The sequence below is a fragment of the Lissotriton vulgaris genome, chromosome 5, assembly GCF_964263255.1.
Source record: "Lissotriton vulgaris chromosome 5, aLisVul1.2, whole genome shotgun sequence".
NCBI classification, from domain to species: domain Eukaryota; kingdom Metazoa; phylum Chordata; class Amphibia; order Caudata; family Salamandridae; genus Lissotriton; species Lissotriton vulgaris.
The window spans coordinates 1,423,222,733-1,423,235,563 of record NC_141693.1 but is presented as its reverse complement, the minus strand read 5'-3'; the positions used below and the strand labels follow the sequence as shown (position 1 = coordinate 1,423,235,563).

At 46.4% G+C, this 12,831-nt stretch overlaps 1 long non-coding RNA gene across 2 annotated transcripts in view; it reads right to left on the bottom strand.

Moving 5' to 3' along the window:
• The window catches only part of LOC147712684 (uncharacterized), a 103,394-nt gene that overhangs the window by 48,007 nt on the left and 42,556 nt on the right, over positions 1-12,831 (bottom strand). The gene's annotated exons all lie outside the window — the stretch shown is intronic.

Here is a 12,831-nt window from a genome sequence, read left to right as displayed (position 1 = left end):
TGGAATGCAAGAATAATGTGTTTCGTAATGCAAGAATCAGGCAGTTCGTAATGCAAGAAATAATGCTGTACGCCAATCTGCGCGGTCAACTCGGGCCCCCATTAGGCCCCCAACCCCAGAGACAATGGTCATAGACTTAAAAGGGGGGCCCATTAATGCTGGGAAAGTACGGGCCGCTTGGGTACTCATAGCGTCTAACGCGGGCAGCGGAAAAGAGCTCGGAGCACTCCTGTACTCCTCCTGCACCCCTCCCCAGGCCGCCCACGCTTGCGGCTCCCGACCAGAGTCAAAGCCTTACCTGGGGGGGTGCGCTGCCTTGCTCTCTCTCTCTCTCTCTGCTCGTCACACATCCTGCTGGGCGGCCCGATGATGTTGCAGTTTCAGTGTTAGGCGACGCTGTAGCCGGACGGGTTATGGTACTGCCTTCACCTTCTTTGACGATCCTAGGTAGATTCCTCTTGGTGAACAACAATCACAATGCCTTTCACCTTGCAGCTCTCTTAGCTTCAATAAATCCTTCAGCACGTTGCGGCTTGCGCCGGGGGCGGTGATCCTCACTCATAGTCTCAGTTACGATGACGGCTCAGGCCACAAACAGCAATGCAGCAGCATGGATGATGCTTCACGCTGCGGGGGCAATGCGGTCACGGGGCACCTTCGTAAACAGTACCACAGAACACACGGCAGTCTTCCAGAACCTTTCTAGACGTCATGCCTATGTATTGATTTTTACATGGGCATACTATGAAATAGATTACGTACTCTGAATTACAATTTGTATGGATCTTCTGCACCCATGGGTAAGTTAGACCCACAATAATGCTCTTGGTATCCTTGGTCAGTTGGCATACATCACACAAGCCACAGCTCGTGTGGCCTGTCACAGTGGTGTTGTCCCACCAAACCTGGGTTCTATTCTCTGCTGTGGCCTGTGGTCAGGTATGAACTAGCAGGTCTTTCAAGTTAGCACTTCTTTTGTAAGCGAAACTGGGCCTATCTATGTTGAAACGTTGGAGTTCAGGATCTGCCAGTTCTTGAATATCAGGCATCTTATGTGGTGTGAAGCTGTGTTCGTAACAGTAGGTTTTTCCACCTATTCTAAAAGGCCCTACCTAATAGCATTCATGGCTCTTTTTCTTGTTCATTTTACCACCTTAACAGGATATTTTCTAGCGGTTTATCTCGTCAGGTCAGAATGGCAGTGTAAATTGCACAGATAAGCTCTGCAATTGCAGGATCTGAGCCAGGGTTAGAGTGCTACTTAAGTGGATGCCACAATGAATGCTGCAGGCCCACTATTATCATTTAATTTACAGGCCCACTGCACATGTAGTGCACTTTAATAGGGACCTCTAAGTAAATTAAATAAGCCAATTGGGGATGAGCCCAATATTACCATTTTTGGGGGAGAGAGCAAAAGCACTTTAGCACCGGTTAGAAGTGGTGAGTGCACAGAGTCCTAAAGACAGCAAAAACAAGGTCAGAAAAACAGAGGGAGCCAGGCAAAATGTTTGGGGGGGTGAAGACCAACCTAAGGCTGTCAGGTCTGACATGTGCCCCCCCCCCAGCTAAAAGTGGGGAGGGCTAACCAACCCTTTGGGATTTCTCTTCACTAAAGCGGAAAAACCTGGAAAGACAATCAGCATTGGCGAGGTCTGTCCCCAGGCAGTGCTCCACCGCAAAGTCCATTCCCTGTATGGAGATGGACTACCTCAACAGTTTAGGATTTTCAACCCTCATCTGCATGAGCCATCTGAGGGTCCTGTGGTCTATCTGAACCAGAGACTTGTAAAGTACAGCTAATCACCTGCGAGGGTCTCAAGGCGCTAATTGTGAGTGCCAAACATGTACGGTCTCAACTTTTTCTGAACCCTGACAACGGCAAAAGATTCCCTTTCAATTTCACTCCACCTCTGTTCCCGTGGAAGTAACCTCCTACAATGAAGGCTAATGGCTGCTCTAGGCCCTCCTTATCCAGCTGTGCGAAGAATACTCTATGCTATGCTCTGAAACATCAGTTTTCATGATGAGTTGCTTGGAGAAATCAGAGGGCCTGAGCACAGCTGCTGTGCAGATGGCTTTCTGACAAGTCTCTGTCCAGATCACTATTCTGGGCTGCTTCTTGGAAGTCCGCTCAGTTAAGAGGCAACAATGGTGCCACAACCCTTAACAAATCTTTGCTAGTAAGCTGTGAGGCATGGGAAGACCTAGGAAGGCTCTCACTTCTGTTTGGGTTTTAGGTGTTTGCCAGATTATGATGGTTTCAATCTTGACCTGGAGAGGATGCACCTTGCCCTCACCTACCAGGTGCCCCAGGTACACAACAGAACCCTGACCATTCTGGCACTTACTGACCTTGATGGTCAGGCTTCATGTTGCAGGACCTGAAGCACTTCGTAGAGGCGATTCAGGTGCTCCTCCCAGCTGGAGCTATAGAAAGCAATGTCATCAATATAGGTGGCACAAAAGGCCTCCTTACTAGCCAGGACCCTATTGACCAACAGTTGGAAAGTAGCAGGGGCATTTGACAACCCAAAGGGCATCACCCGAATTTGGAAGTGGCCCTCTGTCTTGAAAATGCTGACCTCTCTTTGGCCTCCTCAGTCAGAGTAATCTGCCGGTACCCTGGTGTCAAATTCCTCAGTACTTTTGGTTTGACTAAGCCCAGTCTGTTGATGAGCTCATCCAGTCGGAGATGGAGTGTGCATCAGTGTGACTGAGTTGAATCATCTGCAGTATCTGCAGAACAGCGAGCTATGGCGTGGTGCCAGGTGGGTCCACCACAGGACTGGACCAGGAGCTACTGGAGGGCTCAATCACCCCTAATGCCAAAATATGAAAGAGTTCCTGCTTCATGCTGGCTCTCACCCTAACAACCTGTAAATGTTGTTCTTTACAGTGGGGTTATCCCCAATGTAAATGTCATGGAAGCTCAGATGTGTGAGCCTTGAGATGAGCGAGTAGAGTGAGGCAAAGTGTCCCAGCAATTGGCAAAAGTTCCTCTGCTGTTCTGTGGTCAGCGTGGAAGAGAGGTTGACACCCTCCACTGACCCATCATGTTCCTGTGCAGAGTGGAGATCAGGGAGAGGTTCACTCTCCTCTTCCACCCCATATTCTGTCACAGGAACATGCTCACTTCGAACCTCTTAAAGTGAAGCTTAAGTCTGTTTACATGGAGCACCCTTAGGGGTTTCTAGTGATCTGGAGATCCACCAAGTAGGTGGTCTCCCTCTTATGCTGATTGACTTCAAATGGGCCAGTCCAGCAGTAATGGAGAGTCCTGGACTCTACTAGTCCCATGACCCACACATTCTGGCCAGGCTGAAAATCCATCTGAATGGCCTTCTGGCCCTATCAGAGTTTTATGACTTCTTGGCTGGCCTCTAGGTTTCTTTTAGCCATTTTTCAGAAGCAAAGCATCTGGCTGCTGAGGGCCAGCATGTAGCTGACCACATCCGAGGATAGGTACTTGGGAGCTTTCGACCACCTCTCCTTGACAAGGCTCAGAGGTCCCCTGACAAGGTGGCCATAGAAAAGTTCAAAGGGACTGAACCCTACTATTGTCTGTGGCATCTCCCTGTAGGCGAAGAAAAGGCATGGCAAGAGGATTCCCCACTTACACATCATGGGCTCAGGCAGACCCAGAATCATGCCCATCAAGGTCTTATTGAATCTCTCCACAAGACCATTGATTTGGGGGGTTATAGGGTGTGGTGAACATGTAAGTTGCACCACACTCATCCCACATGGACTTTCTGTCTGCAGACATGAAGTTAGTGCGTCTGTCATACACTACCTCCTTGGGGAACCCAATGTTGGTAAAGATCTCCATCAGAGCTCTAGCCACCACAGGTGCAGTTACTGAACTCAGATGGATGGCCTCTGGATAGCGGGTGACATGCTCCACCGATACCAGAGTAAACCTGTTTCCTAAGGTTGTCCTGGGACCCAAGGGTCCAATGACATTAATGTCCACTGTAGGAAGGTAGGAACCTTATGCATGATTACCCCCACTTTTTGCCTGGTTCCATGCTGTTTCTGACTAGTCTGACTGGGACCCTGCTAATCAGGACCCTAGTCTCTCTGCTCCCTCTAAATTATAATGGTAAGTACTTAGGTACATCCCAGGTTGGATACAGGTGTACCCTTATCAGTCCCTAGTACAGAGGTTTTCAATCTGTGGGACGCGACCCCCAGGGGGGTCGTGAAGTCCTTGGAAGGGAGTTGCAGATTCTGTCAAAGCATGCAGATCCTGGCGTTGGGCTGATTGAGGGTGCTCACAGCAGAGGCCTAAATCACACTGAGGGGTGAAAAACATCAAAGCCTCATTAACAAGTAAAAGGTCTTTTAAAGACCTGTGAGGTACTCGGGTGTGGCTGTCTGTGTGTCCCTGAAGCTGTTTCAGCCGGGCTCACATACAGGAGCGGGGAGGGTGCTGGGGGAGGAGGCTGTAGTGTAGCCCTTTGAGTTCAATGGACGTTGCTCGCCTGGAGCTGTGGGTCCCGTAACACGTCCCATAAATCATTGGTTCAAGTCCCAGGAGCCCTCATACCTGGCACCTGTGTGGGAGAAATGTGCCTGAGAGTCTGTTCTTCATGGTGAGATGTTGTTACAGCCTATCTGCCCCCTCCCTCCCCGCCTCCAGCAGGGAGGCACAGAGATGGCCTCCCATGAGCGGAGGAAGAAGACGCAGAGAGATACTGACCCCCCCCCCCCCCCCCCCCCCATTAGAGAGGCACAGAAAAGGTGGGTGGATTAATGATGGGTGGATGGATGGATGAAAGGGTAGACTGAAGAAGGATGGATGGATGGATGAAATGGTGGGTGGATGAATGATGAGTGGATGGATGAAAGGGTGGGTGGATGTATGGATGGATGAAAGGGTGGCAAGATGAAGGATGGTTAGAAGGAAGGATGCAAGGGTAGATGGATGAAGGATGGATGTATGGATGGATAAAAGGTTGCATGGATGAATGATGGATGGATGGATGTGTGAAAAGATGGGTAGATGAATGATGGGTGAAAGGGTGGATGGATGAAGGATGGATGTATGGATGGAAGAATGAAAGGGTGGATGGATGAAGGATCGATGGATGGATGGAAGGGTGAAAGGGTAGAAGGATGAAGGATGGATGGAAGGATGAAAGGGTGGATGGATGGATGAAGGATGGATGTATGGATGGATAAAAGGTTGCATGGATGAATGATGCCTGGATGGAGGTGTGAAAGGGTGGGTGGATGTATGGATGTATGTATGGATGAAAGGGTGGATGGATGAAAGGGTGGATGGATGTATGGATGTATGGATGAAAGGGTGGATGGATGAAGGATGGATGGATGTGTGAAAGTGTGGGTGGATGAATGATGGATGGATGGATGTGATGCGGTCTAACAGGCGCATTTATGGTTGTCAAAAGGTTGATGATCAGGACTACCAGTTTCTAGAAACTTTTGTCGGAAGGGGGTCCTTATGCCTAAAAATGTTTTACAAGGGGGACTCCGCATCAAAGAGTTTGAAGACCTCTGCCCTAGTATATGGTACTAAGGTACCCAAGGCATAAGGGTGCCCCAGAGATTCTCCATAGGCGGAAGCATGCATTATGCCTCCTATGGAAGACCATTCAACTTACCTCTACAAGCCTGCCATTACAGCCTGTGTAATCTGGTGCTAGCACCCCTTACAAAAGATATAGGTTTCCCTATATATAAAGTCACTGCACTCAAAACCTACAAGTCACCCCTACAGCAGGCCTTTTCAATCCTGAAGGTAGGGTGCTTGGTTCTAAGTATGAGGGTGCCCCTGCATGAGCAGGACACCCTACACCATTTGGAGTCCATTCTCCCAGGTTATTAGTGAGACAGCCATATAACATAAAGAGGGGCACTGCATCATTACACGATGACCATCTCAAAACTGGCTGTAACGAACCCTGTCGTGTTTGGTATCAAACATGTTAGAATCATACCTCCCACACTGTAAACTGTGTGGGAGGTATGATTTCAAGCACTGTAAAGGCCCTCCGTTAGCCCCTCAGTGCTCCTGGGTACCAGTCTTCTAGACCCGGCAGTACAACATGGCTGCTGCTAACCAGGGACACAACACTGCCATCCTGCTGCAGAGCCAAGCAGAGGAAGGCAGAACAATAGGCATCCTGTTACAGGGAGGTGTGACCACCTCCCAGACAGGGTTTAGTGTATTGGGGTAGGATGGGAGCGCTTACCAGCACAACATAGTCTGTGTGCATGGCACATTTGGTGCCCTTCATGCATAGTCCAGCTCAAACCAATTCAAGGAGCTGTTGGCTCCCACTCTGGCGTGCAACTGGACAAAAGACAGGGGAGTATCCTCCCCTTCTCCAGCACCTCCTTAGGGAGGGCCCCTTTATCGTCTCAATCCTTTCCTAGGGTATTTAAGTGCTTACCTGTGGGTGGGTCCCTAGATTCATCATGGGATACAATACAATTAAGACACCACTTCAACTTCGACCGTCTGGGCACTCTGGACTTCGCTAGACTTAGCTCTTGGCATCAAGGCTGCAACCGGGAAGACTCCTGCTGCACCTGATCTCTTTGTCCTGCTTGACAGCTGCAAAGTCTGTGCCTGTGCTTCATACAGGAAACCTCCCCAAGGCTTGTGGGCATTCAAGACACCTGAAGGAATTTCCCTTGCAGTGAAGGAGTCAGTTCCCTGCATCAGCAGGCACTGTAACTAAGGTGACCGGTCTGCTGATCCTGGGCTCCTACGGACTCCGAAAGGCTCAGCAACACTGGTGGTGGTTCTTCACATCCCTCGAGGCCTGCCCTATCCACTCACCGAGTTTGAGGCCAGTATCCCGTTTCAGAGCCACAGGAACCAAACTCCTGTGCACCATATTGACTTGCAGTTGCTTGTTGGCTTCGTTCCACCAAGATCTTTGGGCTCCAAGTAGCCCCAACCTTAAGCATCTCCATTTATCAAGATCTTCCTTCTCAAGGCATCACTTGCGCCGTGGGCCAGCATCTTTGGTAAGCTGCACTAGGTCCTCTGGGACCCCAATGTCTCTGGCATGTGGGTCCTCTTGAGGGTCGCTTTTGAATTCTTTTGGGCTCCCCTGATTGCTCTGAGCCTGCCCTGTCTCCCCTGCTTGTGATGAGTCTCCTGGACCTTCCTTGTCCTGACATTGCACCTTTTTCAACTTCCACGTTGATTGCAGTGGCTAAGGCTTGTTGGTGCTCCCGTTGGACACCGACGCCTCAGCTCTCGACATCCAATGTGGGACAGCTTGTTTACAGCACCTGGTCTTCCACAGCGTTGCCTGGCGCACCCAGCTGCAATTCCAAGGTCACGGTCAGCTCTCCTGCAACACCCTACATTGGTGGGCATTTGTCTTCCATGCTTCTTAGTCACTCCTGAGGGGTATAGACTCTGTCCTCTCTGCTTGCAGGTTCATCACATCTTTAATCCACCTTTGGGTTCCACCGGATACGTTACCCTTCTCCAGCAGTGGCATCTTTCTGAAGTCTCTCACTGAGTTTGATTACAGTTTCCAAAGCCACTTCACACCTTTGCACCGGCTTCCATAGTGCAGGTATCCAGGTTCCAAAGGTATCCACGTGTGGGGTGGCTCCCCAGCCTCTTGTTTTCCACAGGGTTTCTTCCTGGTACACTGGGAAGGATCCTATATAATTGCAACTGAGACTTACAGGTAGATTTGTATGTAGAACGCAGTCATGTTCCTACTCTTGATGAGATCGGCGAAGTGCGCAGACGTATAAAGATCGGAAGTTAATAGGAATAAACACGCAGATGAGAATCAGAAATCAAATATACAATCTATATGGACTAAGATAAGAATACTGCTTTTATTTTTCACTGTTTAGGCACAGTAGCCGCTTACTTTGATTTGGACGCAGAATACAGAGAAACCAGATGTGATGTCTGTGCACATTGGACACAGCCAGCATGGTAAGATGTGACTTTGCACAAGTCTCTCTATTTTCTGCCTAGAATTTTATATATATTGTTCTATACACATGACAGGCCCCACATTGCTTACAGCAACATAATAGTTGTGAGAGTTAAGTAAACAAAATAGCATAGCACTCGATTCCCCAGACAAACATTAGGAAGAGGGTATGGCCTTGTGATTACGGATGTACAAAAATATTGTGATCTCTTAACGAGAAGAGGAAAGAAAAAAGATATACGCTCCCTTGAAACATTGTTTCGTTTCATATGCTCCTTTGCCACTGATTGCACTGGCCTCCACTAGAGTTTTTTTGATAACGAATTGAGATGCTGGGTCACAGGAATTATGCCCAAATGGTAAATCCATAGCTTGGAGAGGCTGTCCTAAAGAATTTCTTGTGTGGGAGATAGAAAGTCTTTATAGGTTGTCTTTCTCAAAAAATGAAATGCATCAAATCACAAGCAAAATGTAGTTTTGAAAAATAATGAATATAGTAACCTGGCTCCTCCTTAAACACCTTACATTATATTTTTTCATCTACGTGTTTTTTGTGAAGACAAATGTATATATTGATGCAGGTTGAAAATTGACTTCCTCTCAAATGGAGGATTTTAGAAATGTATATATATATAAAATTGGAGTTGATTTGGTTATTAAGTTTGCATACTGTTGTGATGTATCACTGTATACTAATGTATAGCTTGCAAATTTATAAAAAGTACATAGGATTAGAGATCCATCTTGAAGAAAAATCTACTTCTGTCACATGAATGTAAATATGATGACTGGAAAATTATAGATTTTACATGGATATTATTATATGTGATGTTTTTACAGCCCTGATGAAGTTCTTTTGAACGAAACGCGTTGGCTGCCTAAAAGAAAATTGAATAAAGAAGAAATAAAACAAGACATAACAATTCTTGGACATTCTTTATTGATATTTGCATTATTTGAACTCTGGTGGTGCAATCCACAGTGGGTGGAATGTTCCTACACTGCACACGACCTCCGTGGGGCTCGTAGATACTTACCTTGGGTGGTTCCATGGGTCCCCGGTACTTCTACGTCCACTGACTATTGTCTTGCCTTGAGTTGTTGTTCGCATACCGCTATTTTAGAATATGGTTTAGTCTTCCCCTGGGACCACTGTGTTTTCTGTGCTACTTACCTGTTTCTATTGCAAAGTATTGTGTGTATTGTGTATATCTCTGGCTAGGAGATGTCTGTATGTGTTAGTGAGTGTCTTATAATAAATAGAACAAATATAAATACACTGTGTGGTTCTTTTCACTTTATTTATACCTATAAGATTATGTTCTGGTAAAACAAGTTGTGTTGCACTCCTTCTGGACTAAGCCTGAAGGTTGTCCCCCCACATCTACCAATTAGAGAGCTTTCTACGGATGTCTAAGACCACTAAAGTTACCTTAAGGGTTGTCTGGATCAGTGCAAGGTGTCCAATACATAAGTGTACATCATATACTGAGCCAGTCTCTCAAACCCACCCTTTCAAAGGGGGTGCTAACAACTGGAAGTGGGATTTGGGGAGCTTTTTGCTTATTCCATGTTTTCCCACTGGCCTGGCAGGTGGGGCAGGACCTCCAGAATGAATCTGTGGCTGTCTTCATTCTGGGTCAATAGAAGTGGGAGACAAGCCTGATCTTAGAAAAGATAGACCTGACAGAGTTGGGGGTGGTCTAACCATTATCTTTAAAAGTGAACTTCAACTGGCCCTTGTTAATAACTCTGGCTACTCCTCCTGCGAATACTTGGAAGCTGAATTGAAAACTCAAAACTCCCACCCAATTCATCTACACATCTGTCACCCCCTGGGACCCCACAAACCTTCATTGAGAACTTATCTGAGCTCCTGACACAATCCTCATTATCCAACTAAAAAAATCTCTTTCTCAGGGCTCTTAACCTCCATTGGAACGATACAGATGATCCCACTATCTCCCTCCTCACTATTCTACTTGACATCAATGAACTCACACAACTATGCCTGTCCCTGACACACACCAAAGGAGCCATCTTTGATGCCATTCTCTCCAATGAAGATCTGGCCGCCGTGACCAATATCGTTCCCATTGACTGGTCTGACCATCACCTTATACTGTTCACCATTGCTACCACTGCAAATCTCCCCCCTCCAGACCTAAGAAATTGAACAGAAATCTGAAACGTATCCCTCCGAGTGTTCTTGAGACTAAACTCCAAGCTCAACTCCTTCTCATTCCCCCCTCACAAAATTCCAATGAGCTCACTGAACACTTTAATAATACTGCCTCTGGTATTCTGAACCAATTGGCCCTGCCTAAACTCAAGAACCAAAGAAACACCCCCTCCAACTCTCAAACTCTGGGTTTAAGACCGAGCTTAATAACAAAAGATGATCACTCAGACTGTCGGAAAGAACCTGGAGACACCATCCCTCTCCCTCCCATCTTGCACTTCTCAGACATGCTAGATTCACGTACAAAAAACACATCTTTAAGCAAAAGGTATCCTTCTTCCGCACTCAACTTGATTGTGCCAAAAACAGACCTAGGGAACTCTTCACAATCATTCGAAACCAAACTTCCCAGCACCTCCAAATCTGATTGCCGCCTCGGCCAGATGTGAAGAAATTTCCTACTTCTTCTCTGAAAAAATATCCAAAATTAATCAATCCTTCCTGACCACACAGCTCCACTCCAACTTCCAATGCATACCCGTTCTCACCTCTCTTCCTCCCACTATCTTACCACTCCCCAGCGACTCTCCTCACCCACCTACTTCCTCACTCCCCTAACAACTCCCCACACCTATCCCCTACCACATCTCCAGGAACCAACTCCACTAACTCACAATTAAAGAACAATGCCTCCTTGCTCAACTTCCTCCCTGTGACTGAGCTAGTGGTCCTTAAAATAATTGGTAATCTCAAACCTTCCTCCCACACAAAAGACCCCTTACCTTCTAGCCTGGTCCCTGCCCTTAAACACATTGTCACCCCATTCTGGACCACAATCATCAACACCTCTCACTCCACTGGCTGTGTCCCCACCTCCCTTCAACTTGGACAAATGTCTCCCATAATCAAAAACCCTAATGCTGATCCAAATGACCTAAACAATCTCCGCCCCATCACTAACCTCCCCCTTCTCTCAAAGGTCCTTGAAAAATGTGTCCAACTACAACTAGACAAACACATCGAAAACTTTAACCTACTCGACCCTTTTCAATCAGGCTCCAGGAAAGACTGTTGCACCGAAACGGCAATGCTCAATGTCGTCGATGACAACCACCACTCACTTGATGATGGCGAGACTTGCCTTCTGATCCTCCTTGATCTCTCCACAGTGTTCGATACAGTCAACCATTCAGCCCTACTTAATGTGCTTAGGACTCGTTTCAGCCTTAATGGTTCTGCATACAAATGGTTTGTCTCCTGCCTACAAGACCGAACTCAGCAAATCAAAATTCAAGACTGTCTTTCTAACTCCACTTCTGTCTCCCTTGGAGTCCCCCAAAGATCTATTATCTCTCCCTCTCTCTTTAACCTCTTTATGGAACCCCTCAACCTCATTCTTAAACAAGCAGGCATCAACTACCACCTCTACGCCGATGATACACAAATCTATTACAAAATTAAAACTCATGCTGACATCCTAGACCTGAACAACACCCTCACCAAGATCCAAACCTGGTTCCATTCCAATCATCTCAAACGTAACACTAAAAAAACCGAAATCATTCTCTTCTCCCCTAAAAATAACCCTCTCCCCGTTCAATCCTGGATATCTGACCTTAACTTACTCCACTGCTCACTCACCCTGTCCAACTCCGTCAAATCTCTTGGTATTTCTATCGACAACTCCCTAACCCTTAACGTCCACATCAAAAAACTCTCCTAAAGGAGCCCTATTCACTCTATGTCACGTCAAGAAAATCAAACCCTTTATACCAACTGATGACTTTAAACTCGTAGTTCAGTCACTTGCTCTTTCACGTATTGTCTATGGTAACTCTATCCTTAACTGAATGCCCAACGTCCACCTCGCTCCAATCAAAAAGGTGCTCAACCTTGCAGCCAGGCTCATCACAGACTGCAAACGCTTCGACCATATATCCCCGGATTTCAAATCTCTTAAATGATCTCCCTAAAAAAACGCCTGCATTACTCATAAAGTCCTCCACCAAAACACCCTGCGATACCTCTCAAAGAAACTCCTCATTGCAGTACCTCACGACCTCTGAGAAGCACTAACACCCTCCCCCTAATCTGCATAAAAAGAAAGTCACACAATCACGCTCCTTCTCTGGCAATGCCCCTATCATCTGGAATGCCCTCCCAAAAAACCTGCGCAGTAACCCCTCCTATTTCAGCTTCAAAAAAGACCTCAAAATCCATCTCCTCAATTATTATTGGGGATCCTAACCTATGACCGGCACTTTATCGCCAGTTCACCATGTTATACTAGTCCAGTAATATTTGTACATTTTCCTTAACATCATCTACCTAATTACTTGATATGTATAGCTCTTCCCCATGTTTATCTATTTGATTTGTATATTTTCCATGGTGTTTTCATGATCTATTATCTATTTGTATGTCATGTTTGACCAAATTATTATTGGAGGTCCTAACCTGTGTCCTGCACCCGATCTCCAATCACCATGTTATATTTATTCATTTCTTGAACATCATCTACCCAACTACTTGAAATATATAGCTCTTGCACCTGTATATCTATTTTTGATTTGTATATCTCACATGATGTTTCATTATCTTGTATCTACTAGTTTGCCATGTTTGCTATGCATTATCTTCTAATGTAAAGCGCTCTGATACCTCTGGGTCTAGCCAGTGCTATATAAAACTTTTTAAATAATT